The sequence below is a fragment of the Siphateles boraxobius genome, unplaced genomic scaffold (assembly GCF_051911475.1).
Source record: "Siphateles boraxobius isolate OS27281-9 unplaced genomic scaffold, OSU_SipBor_1 19, whole genome shotgun sequence".
In the NCBI taxonomy this organism is placed as follows: Eukaryota; Metazoa; Chordata; class Actinopteri; order Cypriniformes; family Leuciscidae; genus Siphateles; species Siphateles boraxobius.
The window spans coordinates 5,610,052-5,626,467 of record NW_027508799.1 but is presented as its reverse complement, the minus strand read 5'-3'; the positions used below and the strand labels follow the sequence as shown (position 1 = coordinate 5,626,467).

Here is a 16,416-nt window from a genome sequence, read left to right as displayed (position 1 = left end):
GGTCCCACCGAGATTTGAACTAGGATCGCTGGATTCAGAACCCAGAGTGCTAACCATTACACCATGGAACCTTGGCGTGTGTCAACTTTTCCCATGAGCAGCAGAGATTTAAGTCATTGAGTCCAGAAGCACGATAGCAAGGAGCAAATGAAGCCTTTGCTTTTTAAGCCCATGTTTCCCCAATTCCGACTCGGTTTGAGAGTGCCAATTTCACTGCCACGTCAGCAGTTGCGCATCACCTCTGTTTTTTCCCTCCCTTCCGCAAAAAAACCTAAAAAGGTTCCACCGAGATTTGAACTCGGATCACTGGATTCAAAGCCCAGAGTGCTAACCATTACACCATGGAACCAACACACCCTGCTAGCTGGTTGTCTGAGAGGCAGATAGCGATGAGGCTAGGTGGAATCAGGTAGACTAAAAGAGGCGCACGTGGTTCCTCTGGCGAAACCCGGGATTGAACCAGGGACCTTTAGATCTTCAGTCTAACGTTCTCCCAACTCCGTTAAAGGTGGGGAACAATACATACACATACGCATGCACACATGCACGCACGCACGCACACACACTCACAGACACGCGCACACACACACACACACACACACACACACACACACACACACACACACACACACACACACACACACACACACACACACACACACAGTATATAACAGGTTGTGGACTATTTACAAACAAAAAAGCTTTACGTAAGCTTACATAGTCTCATATGGGGTAAATGAACTTATTTAAAAAGCAAATGAACAAATTAGCTTCATGGAGGGTGAACAAATGACCCTAACGGATGCGCACACACACACATGTAGCATTTTGAAATAAACACTTTTTTTTTTTTTATATCTGCCCTCTTCTTCTTCATCTCCTGCATCCACTGGTCAAGTGGCATAACAGCAGTCTGGGGACAGTAAATGTGGCCATAATACTGGCTGTGGCCAGTATCTTTGTTGCGGGGCTGGTGGCACAGACTGCACTTGTTTTTGTCCACAGTGCGGACGTAGGGCCTCCGAGCAGGTGGTGGGGAGGGAATGGGGCCAGCAGGAGCAATCTGCCGGACGGCAGGAACTGGAGCTGGACACAAAAACACAAACGGGCCAAAGGCAGGACTGGGGTTGGGAATGACAGGTGAAGGAGCAGAAACAGGTGTTTGGACAATGGGGGCAAATGCAGGACTGGGGTTGGGGACAACAGGTAAAGGGGCAGAATCAGCAGGGAACAACTGCCTTGGCCGGAAAACTTTTGGAGGATTGGGGTGCGGAGCTGGAACTGCAGTCTTTCGCTTGTCCACTGCCTTTCCCACTGTGCTTTCAGGCAAGTGGTAGCGGTGTTGGGGACCAGGCTGTAGGGGTGCTGCAGTGGGGCGAATCTGTCCAGGGGGGAGAGGCCTAGCAGCAATAGGAATGGGGGCTGGCAAGTTCACACCCTGAAGCAGGATGGCACATTCTTGCCTCTTCAGCCGCTTGTTGTGCCACTGAATTAAGGTTGTTTGATTCACCTCAAACAATTGCAGGGTGGTTTTCTCCATCACAGTACCATTGCACAGGACCAGCTGCCGAATCTTGCTGTAGTCCCTCAGAATTAGAGTCCATCTTGTTACGGCATGATTTCCCAATTTTTTTGGGCTCCTGTGAATATCACACAGTTTAACAAAGATAGACTCTACCAGGCGGCAACAGTCTGGCCACTGAGCAGGGGATCCTGTTGACCCAAGGACGCAACGGGTCATGCTGTCCACACCAGGTGTGAATTCAGGCTTGGTTTTTGAGCACCTGAAGCGTCCTGTTGTAAGACGCACCTGGTGCCGGGCAGCGTACGCCACTCTCTGCTGGTCATACGGAAGCAGGCTTTGCCATAGGGCAATGATGGTACTGGCCTGCTGGTGGCTCAGAGTTTGCCCAGTTTCCACCCTAAGCCCCACCAAGTAGCCTGCCAGGTTGTCCACTCTCTCTATCCCTGGTACACTGCGCTCATCCACAGCCTGGTAAAATATAAGAGTAAATCAATGTTATAAAGATACAATATCACAAGCAGAAGAACAACACAACCATCACAATGTACTTGTCACAAAATGTCTTACCAGCGGTTGCTCAGGCACTGGTTGCACTGCTGGAGGAGCAGTGGCTGCAGCAACAGAGACAGTGAGAGTGGTCGGGAGAGGAAGGATGGAGGGGTAGGTGGTCATGGCAGATGGACCAGAGGCAGTGTGGGTGGTCATGGCAGATGGACCAGAGGCAGCGTGGGTGGTCATGTTGGATGGACCAGAGGCGGTGTGGGTGGTTGTGGCGGATGGACCAGAGGCGCTGTGGGTGGTCATGGTGGATGGACCAGAGGCGGCATGGGTGGTCATGGTGGATGGACCAGAGGCGGCGTGGGTGGTCATGGTGGATGGACCAGAGGCGGCGTGGGTGGTCGTGGAGGATGGACCAGTCATGGCAGATGGACCAGAGGCGGCGTAGGTGGTCATGGAGGATGGACCAGAGGCGCTGTGAGTGGTCATGGTGGATGGAGCAGAGGCGCTGTGGGTGGTCATGGTGGATGGACCAGAGGCGCTGTGAGTGGTCATGGTGGATGGACCAGAGGCGCTGTGGGTGGTCATGGTGGATGGACCAGAGGCGGCGTGGGTGGTCATGGTGGATGGACCAGAGGCGGCGTGGGTGGTCGTGGAGGATGGACCAGTCATGGCAGATGGACCAGAGGCGGTGTAGGTGGTTGTGGCAGAGGATGGACCAGAGGGCACCCTGGTCATCCAGTTGTAAGACTGAAAAAAGGGGGAAAAAACATGTTTATGGAATTTAATTTATCTTTTTTACTTTGCTTTTTTATTAATCTATTTACTCTTTAGATTGTATTAATGGTATTTAGTTTGTTTCTATTTTTCTTTTCATTGTGCTATACAAATAAAGTTAATAGTGCTATACAAATAATACTACTTGTACTTTTATTATTAAGAATAGTTACCAGTTGTTGATTAGGTGCTGCTGTGGTGGTTTTAGCAGACCCAGTCTGGACAGAGGCAGGAGTGCTAGTTACGCTGATTGCGGTGGGTGATGTGCCAGGGGACAGGTCCAGCACCTCAATAGTGGGATCCAGGTTAAGGTCCAAACTGACATATCCGAATCCCTCATCCTCCAACTCCTCCTCCGTGCCCACATCCTACAACATCTGTTCTGTCACCTCAGAGTCAGGATCCACGTCCTGCATGGCCTGCCCTGTTTGACGGTACAGGTAATCTATACCTATGAGGTCACCTGGGACAGACAGGAGAACACAGTAGAGGGAAATCAGTTTTCAGAAAAATAATATAAAAATATTCTATTTTTATGCAATATAAAAAGCAATTTAAAGCTGAAACTCACCAGTATAGACAGATGGTGGCTGAAAAGACGGTACAAGCTGTCTTCCAAGTACCTTAACACTGTGGGTGTTGACACAGTGCACCAGGTCCCCGGAGTAGCTTAACAGGGACGGAGGTGTGCCTGCCAGAGATGCCATTTTACGGTCCTGATTCCACCTGTTCAAGCCTTCCAGGAGGTACAAGACATTCATTGTGTCACCCTTAATATTTCTGATGAATAATGATTTATACTGACCTGGAATGAACCTGTTGAGGTGTAGATGAAAGGACTCCAGCGATGTGGAGCCCCTTGCGCATCTGTATTTTGGCAGCACAATACCATCTTTGGTGGTGGTGCCAGTCTGTGTGTAGAGCAGCACACCTGGTTCATCCTGAATGCACTTTATGTGCCTCATCCGGACTTGCCAGATGTGCTGCATCCTCTCCTGGTCCAAGAGAGGGACACCAAGAAGGTCTCAACCCTTTACCCCCATCAGCTCGCTGAGGAGGTGCTCGATCATCAGAATGGTCTGCTGCTCTCCTCTTGTCCGCCTTCGGCAGTGCAGGGCCAATTCATCCTTGGTGATCCGTTGGTCCACCATAGTGTCGGTGATACCAGGGACACCTTCATGTTTCAGCTGCTCCCTCTTGGCCTGCCTCAGCAGAGACACATCCCCACTGTCCCATTCAAAAATGCAGCAAGACATGCGTGCCATGAAAATGGGGTAAAGAGGATGTGCATCTTTAGTGCACCCAGCTGCCAGTCACCGCATGAAATGGTAGATGTCCAGCTTCACCACCAAGTCTGGCCACCCACCAAATCGCTGCTTGAGCTTGGTCTGCCCAGTGCCCTCCCGACAGCAGTCGCAGTCCACATAGAGGAGCTGAGGCGGAGCCACACCCGCATCAGTGTACCTCCGGATGAGGTCAACTGCCATTCGGTCCAGGGCTGGACCCTCCTGAGCTGTCAGAACACTAATGAGGATCTGGCCCACCTCATTGCTGACAGATGTTAGCCACATAGCTGTCCCCTTTGCAAACCCCGATAGCTTCTTTGTGATCTGTAATCACACAGAAAAGACAGTGAGTGATGCTAAATTATTTATATATGGAACATTACTTACATACTACTGTACTACTACTAATGGTGTATTTTCAATTCTTTTGATTGAAATGTAAAAACAGTTACCTTTTTGGTTGAGTCCATCTTCAGAATGCAGCCATATGTGGACGTTATGCTGGCTTAATGTGGTCAATCCTGCACAAGATATCTCGCCCATAAACAGCCAGCATCCACCTGTGGGAGGGGATAGTTTCGGGCTCAGGTGGCTCCTGAAACCTCACAGGGAGCAGGCTTGGCTGGGAGATGAAGTCTGAGCAGGCACCAAGGTATCGGCAAAGACGCTTCAGCCACTCCTCGCTGTGGTTCTCCCGCAGCTGCCTCACTAAGCGAGAGGGGCTGTTGCCCAGGGCCCTCTCCCTCAGGAACCTTATGACCCGCATGTCACAGGCATACCTGAATAAAACAAAGGGAAAGAGAGACAGAAAGACACAAACATTAAAACCTCATCTCATCTCAGCTCATCTCAATTGTGTTTTAAATGACAAACATTTGTTACACAAGCTAAGTAATCTCAGTATACTCACTTTCGAGTTAGGATCAGCCTAAATTCCAGTCTGTGGGCTAAGTCCAGCTGGTCCAAGATGGCCTTGCTGGTGGAAATTAAGGCCGTTTTGCACCCACTGCACCAGAGAGTCTCCGTGATCATAAGGTAGTACTGGTCCACATCCAGAACCTGACGGGCTCTCTTATGTGCCCCATAGCCTGTGAGCTGTCTCCCACACACAGGACAGGACAGCCTGACCTTCCAGAGGTGGTATGGCATCCACAGTAGAAGCCGGTGTGTAAAGAAGCGCTCTGGAGCGGGGCCTTGGTGATAGATCAGAGCTGGCTCTGGTGGATCATACCACAGCTTCAGGTCAGTACGAAGCCGATGTTGCTTCCACAAAGCTGCTGAAATCCATTTCTGACCCTATGGTGGTATGGTTTTCATCAACTTTGCGGGAAGCCATCCAGACTCTGAACCTGGAGCGATCACCCTATCCTCGGCAGGTTGAACAGAGGATCCAGCCACAAATGGAGCAGCAGAGGGAACACAGGTGGAGCTGATCACAGGGGTGAGAGGAGCCGAGGACGTCCCAGAGGAGGCAGCGGCTGACACTTCCTAATGTATTAAAAAAGGCAAACACATACAGTAGATATGATTACAAGCCACTTATGAGGAATGTTTGTTCAAAATGTAGCATAATTATGTGATCCAACAATATTAGTGTGAAGAAAACGATTAAATGAAAGAGTTTCTCACAACTCTAGAAGCAGCTCCTGGAGTACAGGAAGCAGAGGTGGCTTCAGACACAGAAGAAGGAGGAAGAGACAGGGGGGAGACGGTCTGAATATACAGCCTGGGACTGCGTGCAGGAGATGGTGTCCTAGATGCAGGGCTGGACAATGCAGAAGTGCTAATAGGCTGCAAGATTAAGAGAACACAGTTTACAATATTGAATGAAATAATATATCATTATCAGGTATTGCAGTAACAATGATTAGATAAACTCAGCATATCTTTATGGAATGAAATATTCATTTTTTTGACTATATACCTTGGTTGCATGCGTCCTTGCCACACCTAGGTTTGGCTTTAAAGCTGCACCATGGGCCCCACCATACCGTGGCTTTGTAAACTGACAAAAAGAAATTAGTAACATTATGTGAAGCATTTTAAAATGCTATAACATATGATAACATAAATATCTGCAAAGACATGCATTTACCGATGCCAAAGTTAAAGTAGGCTTTAAAGGTGCTTTTCCAGATGTTGTTCCTGACTGCCCTGGTGTTACAGGTGGTGACGTGGATCAAATGCAGGTGTGGATGACACAGGGGCCACAGGGGCCAAACTGGAAGGCTACAGTTTCACAGAAAAGGAAATTTAATTCAAAAATACACAATACACCATCAACACATTACAGTTTTGTGAAACACTTATACCTTTTTTGTATGGAAACCACAGTCACATGTCTGTGTCCCCCCAAACAGAGACATTTGCCCCCTGTGTTGCAGTGGACACTTCTCAATCTGTAACATATGACAGTGAATAATAACTATCTGCTCCCTCTATATATGACATAGCTTCCCTGTGTTTATATACATGCCCAAGTTTACCTTCTGATACAGGTCATGCCATTTCTTCTGGCGTGGTGCCGGTCTGTTTCCTTCCTCAGAAGGCCAGACCCCCTGTGTGGCAAATCTGCGCAGGCGGGTCATCCATTCACCCTCACTCATAGCCCTGTGCTTCTTGTGCTTGGAAGCCATCTTCCAATAAAAGAAAGCGTGTGGCAAAATACAAAGTTTATGACTATTCAGTAGGGTAGTTAATCCATTTCATACATTTATTTCACATAGCACATATTTCATCTCAGTGTTTTTGGACAAGGTTATAGTTTGATATTTTGGGAGGAAGGGATATTGTGGTGTGTGGGTATATGCCATAACATAACTCGGTAACACTTTACTTGAAGGGGTGTACATAAGACTGACATGACACCTTCATAACCATGACATAACATATGTCATGAATATGAAGTAGGGTTTATGCATGTTTATGACAACTGTCATTAAGTGTCTTTCGCTCAATAATGACATTTTGAATGCACATATGACATTGTTTAAGATGTCTTTGTTATGACACCTTGACATAAACCATAACATCATAACCTGTCAGTGTCTTTGTCATGACAACTTGACATTAAATTAAGTTAAACTGGCATGTGGTTGGTTTTGACATTGGCTGTCATGAGGCCATTATAACTGTGTCATGAATATTTTTCGTGACCTCAACTACAGTGGTACAAATTGAATTTGTCATTAAACAGTTATAATGGCCTCATGACAGCCAATATCAAAACCAACCACCTGACAGTTTAATGTAATGTTAACCAATAAAGCTATGTGGTTTCTTAAGTTTGATAATTAATCTGCTATGTCATGTTTATGGCAGGTTGTGTTGTCTTAGTAATGTCAAGTTGTCATGACAAAGACACTGACAGGTTATGATGTATTGGTTTATTCAAGCTGTCATAACAAAGACATCTCAAACAATGTCATATTTGCATTAAAAATGTCATAATTGAGCGAATGACCCTTAATGACAGTTGTCATAAACATGCATGAAACCTCCTTCATATTCATAACATGTGTCATGTCATGATTATGAAGGTGTCATGTTAGTCTTATGCACACCCCTTCAAGTAAAGTGTTACCCATAACTCCATAAAAATCAGATTATTACATACCATTTCGATTACATAGACTTACAATTAGCCCACATTATGATTATTATCGATTATAGCCCACTTAAACAACACAAGGCCCATATTACGTCATACAACGTAATGTTAATGTTAATAAAGGCGCAGTTTTATGGTTAGCCTATGTATTGAATTACAGCTGAAATGAACAGACACAAATTATTTTACCTCTGGTAAAAACTGGCGCCCAAAACTGTAGGCTAATTAATGTTAACGTTATGCATAATTCACCAATATAGCGGTACGAGGTAATCTATATGATAGGCTAGCTATTTTTAGCCAACTTAATGTAAGCATAACAACGTAATAACATACATTATGCACGATAGTAATTATATTGATATAAACATGTAAAACTGTAAACATTCATTAAAAATAATGAAACGGGCCGCTACCCTTGACCTCTGCTACATAAATAAGACGTTCTTGTAACGTTAGTACACGTAATACGCTAGCTAACTAGTGCAAGTCACTTAACTAAATATAACAACATTGTCGGTTTCTTACCTCGATGTAGTAACGTGAAATCCAAAGTAAACCCAGTACTTTGACACCTGTAAAGTTTCAACTTTTTTTTCAAAACCGCTGGAAACCACTTAACCTCTGGCGATGCCCCGTCAGGTAGATGGAGGGTTTTTGGGAATGAAGGATAGCAATTGGTTGTCAACAAAAGCAAGGAGACGGAGATTTCGGAAATGGACTTTATTGATTGGCTGTAAACTGTGAGGTAAAGATACACATACTGATACGTGATTGATGCATACGTATAAAAAAAAAAGTTTGAAATGGATCACAGTAATTGGAAGCTGGGAAATGGAGATGATGGGATCAGGCTTTATTGATTGGCTGTGAACAAAGATGGAAAGATGCCAATAGTGATACGTGATAGGATGGCAATTGACAGTCTCTCGTTCTCCCGGCACCGCTAGCCGGGCAACTGCGGTGAAGTGCTTCGGGCTGGTCGCGGTCTTTATCCGTGCCTAAATTGCTCCCGTGAAAGGGAGCCTCACATTTCGCACAGGCTTGGCATAGCCTCTTGCGGGTAAAGTCAGGGTTAAGCTTAGAGTTAGGCTTAGATTGTACTTTGTTTGTTTGAGCCATATCTGTTGTTGGGGGATACAAATTGACCCAGTAGAGCAGGCCAATAATATGCACAACCCGGAGCTAAAGTTCCGATTCGGTCTGTCGAGTGAGAGAGCGGTTACCGAAGACAAACTTCTCAAAATATCCAAAGGCAAAAGTGAGTCATACAACAAAGAGTTGGAGGGACACAACCTCCAAACGGAAGCAAAAACGCTAGTACATATAGGCCTATGCCGAATCGATTGACCGCATGCCTGAGAGCCTGATAGGTTACAAGTTACCGGTGCCCTCCTTATGAGAACAAAATCCACGTTCGATCGATGTCGTAAGTTATTACTGATGCTCGATGGTGTTTTAAAAAGAGTTTTGAGCAGGACCTCTCTGGAACACAGGCCTCCACCACCCGGAACAAAACATGAGCATTCCATCCACGCGCCACAGCAAACATTGACCTTGGCATTATTAGCACCACGCTCTAACCAACTGAGCTAACCGGCCTCTCTCTGTCACATTTTATCCCCAATTTCTCAGAAATATCCTGCTTGCCCTAATCAGGCTGAAGAGATTAAAAGCAAAGCCTAATAATGGGCTTGTCCGGGATTTGAACCCGGGACCTCTCGCACCCTAAGCGAGAATCATACCCCTAGACCAACGAACCAAAACATACATCATCCCTGCTGCTCTCGGGCGGCAAACATTTCCCCTTGCATGGCTTAAAGCGCAATATTTAATTAAATCTACAATTAAAAAGTAGCCAGTGCTAAGTTGCCAGCACAGAGGAAATGCAGCCTCTTTTTTTGTGGTCATTGGAAATCACACTGCAGCACCTGCAGACGTGCTAGAGATGGCGCCTCGTCTTTGTCTATGAGAGCGATGGACACCTTCACTCCATCATCGAGAGGAATTAGCTCAAATGGTAGAGCGCTCGCTGCGCAAAAGAAGGGGTCCAATCTTTGCGCCCCGCATGCAAGCGAAAAGGTGAAATAACGCACAAATTTGCCCTGCAACAATATTCGGGCTACATTCCTGTACGTTATGGAAGAGTTTTAGTTACATGTGAAACAAGTCACACTCCGCGGGCTGGGCTCGAACCCCTGTTCTGCGCGACTAGTGTGTGATCAACTGCGCATTCGCCTTCACTTGGTTATCAATGTGACATATCATTATATTGATTGATATTAATTGTGTATATTATTTTTAAAAAAGCATATTACATGTTTATGGTTTAATAAAACTAATACAAATGTTTATTCAAATATGTGTTTTTTGTGTGTGGGATTGATTGATGTAATTGATCTGATTTATTTTAGGACACTTCAAATGTTTTATACACACAAATGCACACAAATATCGAAATGTAATTTTTTTTATTAAAATGAATACACACAAATATTGAAATAAGTACACACACACATAAATATATGGACATACACACAATAAATGTGTTATATACAATGTATACTCTATGAAAGAGTGGGTGGGCCCATGTACAGTTTGCACATTCCAGTCCCAAGGCAATTAAAAGCAGCACAATGAATAAGAGTGTGAACAGTATTTATTTTACTAAAACTACAAGACATTAATGAACAACAATAAACAACTAACAATGTAGAAATAGAATAGAACATTCTGTAATATAAATTAAACAAACAAGATATTACAGAAAGATTGAGAGAAAAAAAAGAACATAACTGTATTTACACATAGATATTTATTTACAGGTATTTACAATCTTTTTACTATGTTGGAAGATTTTTATCATGGAGGTGGCTGTCCAGGTTTTTTTCTGCTGGCGCTGTTCTACCAGCCACTCCTCTAATGATTTGCCACCAGAGACACCCGGGCAAAACGTGGCACTGCCGAAGCGGCTGTGGCCGAACTCCTTGGTTTTGGGCTTGCCACACTTAGAGCATTTGTTATATGCCACTTCACGGACATATTTCCTTTTGTGGGCTCCACTGGCCTCCTCTTCTGCCCTGCGTCATCTGTTCCTCTGAGTGAAGCGGGACACAGACACCGGGGCAGTGGGAGCAGGAGCCTCTCGCACGTCAGGAAACACTGGAGTTGGAGCCAGGAGAGGAGCAGCTGAAGTGCCACCTGCACCAGCTGCCAGCAGCGTGGGCGCAGTGTTCAATAAAATGAACTGGGGCAGTGGCACAGGAACTGGGGGAGGAGTAGGAGCTGCTGGGGTAATTGGCCTCACAATTGCAGCACTGGCAGGTCGTCTGCCCGGCCGTAGCTTAGGAGCCTGTCCCGCTCTGTTAGGAGGAAGGACAAACCCGTGCCGGGCCCCTGTTGTGGAGGGAGCCTCATCCAGCTCTTCCCGCGGAGCAGGAAGCTGTGAGCTGGCCACAGCGATGCGGTCTTCTGCAGCAAGGCCCTGGGTAAGGACAGTCACTTCCTGGGTGTTCTCCCTTCGATTAAACCTGCAATCAAAAAATGTATTCATAATAAATAACTGCTATCCCTTTCTTTCAAATGTCAATGTAAAACCATGCTTACCACTGAGTGAGAGTCCTCTGATTCAGCATAAACAGCTGAAGTGACGTGGCCTCCATCAGAGTTTGGCAGTTCAGCACCAGGTCTCGGATGTGGTGGTAATCCGTGAGCACCTTAGTCCAACGAGGAAGACGGACTCCATCCTTCTTAGTTGGGGACTTGTGAAGTGCACACAGTTTGATACACATGGCCTCAACTAAGCGACTGGTGCTGGGACACTGAGATGGCCCCCCAGGATGACCAATCAGGCACCTCTTCACACTGTCCACACCCGGTGTCACTCCTGTGTTTTTCGGAGCCTTGAAGCGTCCGTGGGTCAGTTTGGGCTGGTGTCTGGGCTGATAGTGGATCTTCCTCTTGTCCCCATCAGGAAGAGCAGTCCACAGACGGATGACCTCTGTGACCTGCTGCTCGTCCAGGTAGAGTGCCTGACGGAGGGACACCAGGAACTTAGCCAGATCCTGCACCTTATCCCAGCCTGCAACGCAATCGGGTCCAAGAACAGGAGCCTGCAGGAAAGTATTACAATAACAATACACAGCATGTTAAATGTCTGAGTGTAAAAGCAAATAGAAACTAATAATGAGAAGCTTACTTACAGGAGCCTGGTCTAAAACACTGGACCCAGTTGATGTTGCAGGAGCAGAGGCAGCACTTGGCTGGACAGAAGGCTGTGGAGGAGACTGCAGAGGAGGTTTACCAGATCAAAAAATTAAAATACTAAACAAGAAGATAAGAAGCATAAATGCAAAATAAAGCAAATTCACTTTAGCAAAAGAAAGCAAAGAAATAAGGCTATAAAGGGTCAAATTAAGCCTAAATTAAACAAAGTACAAATAACTCCAACAATAGTTGAATTATATGAAATACAATATAAAAAATGTACACTCAAACACTCATACACCTGTATAATTTATAATCTTTTGTTTGAGATAACATGAATAATTCTCACCTGTGTAAGCCCCTGGAGGCTGGTAGCGATCATCCAGGGACATCTTCAGCACTTTGCGGCTGAGTCGGTCCATTGCCTCCCTCTCAACGCTACTGTAGGTCCTCAGATCAGTCTTTCCCCTCACTGCTTCATCCATCCGGTCCTGGTTCCAGCGCATCAGGCCTTCCAGGATATAGGCCTGGAAATGCGCATCACTGGCACTGGTCCCTACAGGTCAAATAAAGTCAAATATTAGTTATCTTTGTATTCAGTATGGCAGAATAGGTAATTAAAGTTATAACCTACCTGGGATGAAGCGATTTAAATGGAGGTGGAGCCACGAGCACAGCGATAGCAGCTGAGCTCCACACCACCCTTCTTCAGTGTGTCTGTCTTCTGGTACAGAGGGAAGCCCACTGGGTCCTGAATACAGGCGATGTGCCTCTGCTGGCGTGTGGGCTGCTGGCCTCTGCGCGTGTGGGCTGCAGCAGTCTCTATCCACATACATGATGGCGGGTGGTGCCACTCCCGCCTCCCTGTACCTCTTCATGAGACCCACCGCCATGGGCCACAATCCATGCCCCTCTGCCGCTGTGAGGACTGACACCAACACCTGGCCGTGCTCATTGCCTACATTAGTGCACCAACCAGCAGTGTTGGCAGCAGCGCCGGCCAGTTTTTTGGTGACCTATGTAAAAAAAAAAAATACACTAGAATAAACAAATGTCAGAAAAATTTAAGATAATAACAATTATTATTACTCAAACTTGACTTTTTATACCTTTTTGGTGGAGTCCATCTTGAGGACAGAGCCAAAGACTGAGGTTATTTTGGCCTTGACCTCAGGTAGCCGCGAGAGGACGTCCCTGGCATACACAGACAACAGCCACTTGGGTTTGGGGATGGGTGGGAGGGGCGGGGGCGCAGAAAAGAGTGGAGGCTCAACGATGGAGGAGTCTGTGAAGGGCTCACAGACAGTGAGGTACTCCAGAGTCCGCTGTGACCACGCTGAGGTGTGTTGCTCCTGCAGCTTTTTGTGAAGCTGTGTGACACTGTCGCCCCGGGTCCTCTCTCGCATCATTATGACTACACGGTAGTCACACGAGTACCTACAGACAGTCATATAATTCTGTTCAGTGCCACATCTTATTATTTCAATGTTAATATCAGTAAATCAACGTATTTGATTTTATACAGTACAACAAATTACAGTGCATTGCTCTAAATATGAATGTGTTCTACCTGTATGTCAGAATGGCGGGGAATTTTCTGTGGTGTCCCATGTCGAGCTGTCCCAGGATGTCTTCAGACCAGGCTGGATACTTCTTCTTGCACCCTTTCCACTCCAGATACTCTGTGGCCATGTCATACCACCCGTCTATGTCCAGGACCTTGCGCACAGTGCGATAAAGGCCAGCAGCTGTCAGCTTGTGGTTATTGCAGGCTGGCTGGACACAGACAAGTGGAATGGACCACATCTTCAGCGGCATCAAGAGGAACAGAGGGCGGCAGAAGAAGATATCAGGAAAAGTAGGGGGCTGGGTGAAGACGGTCGGGGGCTGGGAAGGATACCACCAGAAGTTGAGATGTGGCGTCAGCTCAGGCTTCCCTGTTTTTATGTTGGCCCTGAACAGAGTCTTCCTGATCCAGTCCTGCTGGAAAGATGGGAGTTGCCCAGTAATTCCCATCTCACATTGTCAGATCGTTGTGGCTTCCCCGGTGTCGTGTCCTGTTTCCCGTGTGGCTCTCTGCTTCTCCTCGTGTGTTCCAGTCTTCGTGGATCTTCGTCGCTGTTTCCCTGTCTGGATTGTTTATTGTTCCTGTTTTGAGCACTCCGTCAACATCTCCACGAGACTCCGGCTGCCCATCGACGTCCCTGTGTCACAGTTCACCTGAGTGTTTGTCCCCGACCTGTGTTTCTGTGACTTGTCTGACCTTCTGGAATAAATAACGTTTTACTTGCAATTGTATCCGATTCGTTCATCACAGACAGCTACTGCGATTACAAGGTTTACTGCAAAGCATGTATGATTAGTAGAGAGACGACATGATGATGAAAAGATGGAAGGAAGCAGTGAAAATCATCCTGTTTTTCATCCAAGCACCATTAGAAGAAATACAAGAAGAAAAAAAGATGGGATCAGCCAAGTGTGAAGCGAAGCAGACCAAACACTACAACAGCCACTTATTCCAAGGGGAGTGGGGGAAGTGTGAGATGACAATAATGAGCTTTAGTCAGTGATTACGATAAAAAATGAAATAAAACCTTTTACATCCACCTTTAAATTCTCTTTTTTCCTTTGAGGATGTTCACTCAAAGAGTGGATGTAGATTGACACCTGAGAAGTGCCATTCCTCTGTGTTGTGAAATAAAATAATATGTCATTTAAAAAATACTGTTTTGTTTTATTTGTAATTGTTTGTAAAATATTGTTTAAGATTTACATACCTTGAGGAAGTTGTTCCTCAGCTTGCGAGGCTACAGTTGCCATCTCCAGGTCATCTTCCTCCTCAAAAAAATCCATAGCAGCAGAGTCTGTAAAATAACATAAAACACTAAGCACATGTCACCAACACACTTGTATGCGTTAAGTGATACTCACCACATGTAAAGAGCTGTCTCCGGGCTGCGGACTAAGACGCAGGAGGTACACGTGGTCCTGCAGCTGTTGAACACCTATTTTTGTTAGACATATATACTGCATAATATATACTGTAATGATTTTAAAGCTTGCAATCACTTACAGGGTTTGGCTGGAGACAAAATCTTTTGTGCCAGCTGTGAAGCAGATAAATGCTTCCCCCGCGCCAACAGGGCCTTCACATTGGTCGCCAGCAGTGGCCTGTTCTTAGTGGCAGTAGGTGGAGGAGGAACAGACACAGTGGCAGTGGGCACAGCAGCAGTGAGGACAGATGCAGTGGGCACAGTGGTGGTGGTGGGCACGTGGGCTGGAGCCTGCCTCTTCAGCACGTCTGCTTTGAAAAGAGCCATATTGGTGTTAGGCCTGGCCTTTGCCTTCTTCAGGTAGGTGATGAGAGACTCGGCCTCCTTGCTTGGGTCCTCATACACCTCCTTCATTGACCTACCCTTAAAATCCCCAAACTCCACCATCAGACATCCAGAGTCTCCTGTCCTCTGGGCCTCCTGCAGCATGGCCTGTTTTTTCTGATACACCTCCACAGCCTCGCCTACCTCCCTGATCTGCGAGGTGTATCTGAGGAACAGGTGTTTGTTGGCCGACAGCGGGTTGTCCCTCTCCTCCTCCCCCAAAATGCTGCTGACCAGATAGCAGGCATACCCCCAGTGAGTTCTCCTGCAGCCACAGGAACCTCTGACCCTGGTGTTTCCCAAACTGGATCTTGCAGTGAGCCAGAACCAGGAACTGGTCTCCAGGATTCCCTCCATTCTGCCTCACAAAGGCAGTGGCCTCAGCCAGGACCTCCTCCTTACACCTGGCCCTCCCTGCCAACACGATCTCCCTCCTATTGGCCTCCTCAGTTGGCCCCATAAGGAGTCGACCCTCAGAGGTTCTTCGTAAAACCGGGTATGCATACATAATCTGAAAGGACACAGGCATAAACAGAACATTACCCAGCTGTCATATTCCAACTGAAAGTATTTTACTACAGCATTTGTTTTTTATGTAATTAATTATTATAATATTATTGTTACGTGTGGGTTTTGCCGTGTCTTGTATATCACGTGATTCCTTGTTTGTCATGTGACCCTGCCATATGTCTTGTCTTTTGTTGTTGTTGCTCAGTGTCCACAGGTGTTCCTCGTCCATGTTTATTAGTCTCCCTAGGTGTTTCTTATTAACCACGCCCCCTTGTTATCTTGTTTAGCTTGTTTGTCTGTGTATTTAAACCCCTGTGTTTCAGTTGTTGGCTGTCGGTTGTTGTTTTATGTTACTCCTGTCCTGTTCTGAGTTCCCTGGATTTCCTGTTTTTGTATTTGTTTAATTAAATGTGCTTGCAATTGGATTCACTCTCCGTTTCATTCCTGACTGGATGTAACAGAACAACCGGCCCAAGATGAATCCAGCAGCCAGTCTCTTTCGCCTCAGCCAAGGTGACCGCCCTATTGGGAAATATGTGGAGGAGTTTTGTGGACTTTGTGATGGGGTGGACGTTGATGATAATGTCTTGAAAGATATGTTCCGTTATGGCCTTACGGACCTCCTAG

At 46.3% G+C, this 16,416-nt stretch overlaps 2 non-coding genes across 2 annotated transcripts; both read right to left on the bottom strand.

Annotated features, from left to right (window-relative positions):
* Nucleotides 1–277: 277 nt before the first annotated feature.
* On the bottom strand, nucleotides 278–349 carry trnaq-uug (transfer RNA glutamine (anticodon UUG)). The gene has a single exon. It is a non-coding gene; the product is annotated as a tRNA-Gln (tRNA).
* Nucleotides 350–9,386: 9,037 nt separating this feature from the next.
* On the bottom strand, nucleotides 9,387–9,458 carry trnap-agg (transfer RNA proline (anticodon AGG)). The gene has a single exon. It is a non-coding gene; the product is annotated as a tRNA-Pro (tRNA).
* Between the last annotated feature and the right edge of the window lie 6,958 nt (nucleotides 9,459–16,416).